A 4,757-nucleotide genomic window follows, 5' to 3' on the forward strand; every position below is an offset into this window, starting at 1 on the left:
TTATCATTTCTTTTCCAAACACTTCAGAATGTCTCTCTAACACAGGAGAACTCAATTATTTTACTTTTGGTCTAACTCCAATGTCACTATCACACCAAAAAAACAATGAATTCCTGACTTCTCATGTCCAGTCACAGTCCAAATTTCCCTGATTTTCCCGTAAGTGTCATTTTACAATTAGATTTCTTGAACCAAGATCCAAAGCAAATCCACACCTTACATTTGGTTGATAAATTTCTTATTTTTTCTTTGTCATTTGTTGAAGAAACTGGGTCAAGCATGTCATTTTTGGTAGATATGATTGGATGATGACAGATACAAAATGGATACTTTCATGACTTCGAATAGTTTTCTGAACTCTGTGTATTTAATGACTTTTTGTCCTATTGTTTATTGCCAATCCCTCAATCCCTGATGCTTCTCTTGGTTTGGTGCAGTTTTTGATCTGGTGTTAGAACATCCCAGGTTCTATCCTGCTCTGCCTGCTGCTTCCCTGTCTCGCTCTTACCCCCTGTGACCTCATCCTGTAGGTCTCCGCTCAAGGAGAGCATCCACAGAGAAGCCTTCCCGGGCTTTCTTGACCAGATATACATTCCTCTTAGTGTATATCCTCAATGTACCATGGACTTTCATTCTATATTGTTTATCAGATTATCACTCTACTTTTATTCGTTTGTGTAAATCATTTTTTTTAGAGCGGGTGGGACAGAGGGAGAGGGAGAGAGACAATCTTAAGCAGGTTCCACTCCCAGCATGGAGCTTGATCTCATAATCCTGAGATCATGACCTGAGCCGAAATCAAGAGTTGGATGCTTAACCAACTGAGCCCCCCAGGTGCCCCTTTGTGTAAGTCGTTTAATGCTTGTTTCCCCTACGACTATACTTATTCTGTCATTGTATTCCTGGTACTTAGCACCAAGCCTGACACAAGGTAAATGCTTAAGGAATATTTGTGGAATGAAGAAACTGCTTATGAGCTTTAAGAAGTATCTATACGGTCCTGTGAATATAAGATAGGAGCTAAGCAATTTACCACCACCTTTGTGAATCCCTCCACATTTAGGTTTTTGCGTTCCTATTACTTGTACAATATTATTGTAGGATTACATTTTGAACCCTAATTACTGCTGCTTTGTCATTTTGGATCTTTTTGAAGATGCCTGAATGCTATCTTCATAGCTGAGTGACAGCATGGCCTGGAAAAATGACTAGGTAACACATGTCAGACAATTGCAAAGAATAGCAGGATTTCATGTTTTGTGCTGTATCACCCAAAAAAAAAAAAAAATGCAGTGTATTTCTGTCACATGCCAGTACACTTTATAATTCAAAGTATTTCTAATTTCACAGTTCTTTACACGAAAACAAGGATGGACAGTCTCTACAATGAATTCAATAAACCATTGAGTTAAACATTTTTTATATGTGTTCTATAGTGATCATTTTTTAGTTGATATATAGATAAATCAAGAAAATAGTAAGGAGAGGATTGAAAAATTTGTTTGACCCAGAAATTCCAATCCTATCTTTGTACCCTAGAGAACTGTTTACACTCATGCTCAAAGAACTGTATTGAAGACTGTTTCAACATTGTTTATAAAAGCTTGAAATGTGAAAACAACCTAAATGTGGTTCATTCACATAATGTAGTACTACAAATCAGCCAGAATATGAGCCAGAGCTAGACAGAGAAAATAATGATCAATTTCAATTTTGTGTTGAACTAAAAAGAGAAAGTTGCAGAAAAATACATGGAGTGTATCATTTATGTCAAGGCTTAAAAGCATGCAAAAGAATACTATACATTTATATGGACACACAGAACTATACTTATGGGGTAAATATGTGCACTTATAACTGCCAAGTTCCAGAAAGCTGGGAGTGGGAGCATGGGGAGGGGCTGGGGGGAGAGAGTGCTGCTGGGAGAGGCAGGGGAAGGGGGCTTCCACCATATTTGCACCATTTTGTGTCTTAAGCTCACTGATGAACATTCATTCTATTCATCTTTGAAGTTTTTGCATCTTGTAGGATTGAAGTATTTAGCAGTACTAAGGAAAACTATGATGTTGAGTAAAATTTAACCTCTGATGACTAAAATCCATCTCATTATTCTTTTACTAACACACACAGCAGTTCAACAGTTCATAGAACCTGCTCTTTACCTATATTTGTTTTCTTGTTTCCTTCCTCCTTTCTTCTAATTCTTTTCATGAGTCTTTCATACTTCTTCCCAGTCAATGATGTGTCTAAAAAATTAGATCTTATCTTTCTTTGTCTATCCATCTAGCTATTTTTCATCTCTCCACCCATCCATCATCTATCTACCTAGATGTATATTTATATCAAATGTTAAAAAACAAAATTCTACTGAGTACATTTTAAAGATCTTATTGGCTTTATTCAATGATTCATGAACCAGACAGCATTCCAACTAGCAGACAGAAAGGAGCTCGGAGGCGCTGTACAAAATGGAAGACTTTTATAGACAGAAGGGAGCAGGAAAAAGGAAGTTACATAGGATAAAGATGTGGGTTGGTTAAAGCAAGGTTACTTTCCTTTAGGGGAGAGCAGGGATCCACCAGGTAGATTACCTAGTTAGTGTTGGTCAGGTGATTCCTGACTGACTGGTTTAAGATTCCATTTCTGGGAGAGCAGAAACTGTAATTAGGGCTCCATTTGGTGACACGGGGCTTAACATAAGCAACTCTATTTGGTACCTGTTGTCCTGTTTTTAACATGAGAAACATGATTTACTCTATTGACTTCGAGTTTGACTTAAATCCCTCTAGTTGACAGAACCAGTTCTAAAGTGCTTTACACTTTGGGGTACCTGGTGGGGCTCAGAGTGTTAGGCATCTGCCTTCAGCCCTGGTCATGATCCTAGGATCCTGGGATAGAGCCCCACATCAGCCTCCCTGCTCAGTGGGGAACCTGCTTCTCCCTCTCCCTCTCTAGCCCTCTGTTTGTGCTCTCTCTCTCAAATAAATAAATAAATAAATAAATAAATAAATAAATAAATAAATAAAATCTTTAAAATGCTTTGTACTTTGAATTTGGGAAAAGGTCTCCCCAAAAGGAGGGGAGGGGTAGCAGAATTCCAATAAACTTCTGGAAAAGCTCAACACTAGTTACACTGGGTTTCTCAGCTCTGTGAAGTCTCTGAGTTCTGTTCTGAGATGGAGAAGCTGCCAGACATCCGTGTGATCTTTTTTGGGTTGCCGGAGGTAAGTCGCTGGCTATTATCTTTTATGTTATTTGTCACTTTCTGATTTTCTTGAAAGAGCTCAACTTGAGTGCTTTTGTTTCAGCTTTAGTCAGTGCACCCCCCACACACCTGCTGAGAAACTCTTCGTCTATCTTACATCTCTCACCTTGTTTGGAATGAGATAGAAGTCAGACCTTGCGGGGGGAAATGGGAGAAAATTAAATCTTGCACAATGTCTGGCTTTTTTCCAGAGTTCCCTGCAGGGTAGCAGCTAAATGTTTAATCTTGCTGTCTCTTTGAGGCATTTTAAAGCCAATTATCTGGGGGAATGGATTGTTACTCTGCTGCTATTTTGAGAAGAGTGAGCAAAATGTTTAGCTTTTTCTTGTATTTGTACAAATGACGTGAGCCCGGTGATGTGGTGACTTAGCGGCTTAGGATACTTTGCACAGGCTTAGGAGAGGAAATAAGCAGGTTAGAGTATTAACGTTGCCAGATCCAAAGAAGGAAATATCAAATAGTAGCCTTGAATTCAGAATGTTCCAAAATGCTTTTGCCCAGAGCATATGAATATAGGTATCAGAATTCAATAGTCTTCCATACTGGGGAAAAAAAGGATCTGGGGATGGCCTGAGATTTCCCCAAGATCAATAGTGAGGTCTTGTCCTCTACTTCCAGCAACGCCTTTATCTTTTCATCTTGTGTCCTCCGACTGCCACCGACAGCCAGCATGGAGCCAGTTACTGAGCTGTAGATTAGAGGAAACTCATGCGTTTACCATGGCAGCAGTCTATTGTCTTCAAGAGGGCAGGCAGGGAGTCCAAACTTTCTTTGTGTTTCTCTTAGCACCAAGACAGTATTTGCTCAATAAGTACTGATTACGGGACCAAGACTCTAATTCACGACACTGTATCATGGTGCCACAATCATTAAAAAGGTTTGATTTTCACAAACCAATAGACGGACAAATTACTGGAATGGCATAGAGAGTGCTGAAGTAGCCCCAGATATTAAGGGGCTAAATTAATATATGATAATTTCAAAGCAGTTGGGAAGAGATAGATTATTTAATAAAAGGTTGGGACAACGAAAAAAAGTTATAACTCGACACCAAATCCATTCCAATGACTTAGAAATTTAAATGTAAAAAATGACTGCTAGCATGGGAGATTTTTTAGAATGAACATTAAGAGGTAGAAATGTGCTATGGCAGCACATATACTAAAATTGGAAAGATACAGAGAAGATGAGCATGGCCCCTGTGCAAGAATGAGCATTTCTACACAGCAGAAAGCCTAAAAAGGAAAATTAGAAACCACAGCTTGGAGAAAGAATTACTTGTAATGCACAAAAGAAGGACCTCATCGTCCAGTACGAAGCAATAATGGAACAGTAAGAAAAAGATCTTAGAAAATGTGCAAAGAACCCGAATGAACAATTTATTGGAAAAAAAATATAAGTAGTTCCACCACGTAAAAGGATGCTTGATATCATTGAAAATAAAAGAAATAGAAGTTAAAATAATGAACACAATTTTTCATCTATCAGATAT

The 4,757-nt window shown here is 38.4% G+C and overlaps 1 non-coding gene across 1 annotated transcript; it reads left to right on the plus strand.

The window, feature by feature from the left end:
- Window positions 1-4,406: 4,406 nt before the first annotated feature.
- LOC114209870 (U6 spliceosomal RNA) lies at window positions 4,407-4,509 on the plus strand. Its single transcript, XR_003609439.1, has one exon. It is a non-coding gene; the product is annotated as a U6 spliceosomal RNA (small nuclear RNA).
- The last annotated feature ends 248 nt before the right edge of the window (window positions 4,510-4,757 follow it).

This window comes from Eumetopias jubatus, unplaced genomic scaffold, assembly GCF_037043125.1.
Source record: "Eumetopias jubatus isolate StellerSeaLion01/CBP00866 unplaced genomic scaffold, mEumJub1_p1.0 scaffold_9, whole genome shotgun sequence".
NCBI classification, from domain to species: domain Eukaryota; kingdom Metazoa; phylum Chordata; class Mammalia; order Carnivora; family Otariidae; genus Eumetopias; species Eumetopias jubatus.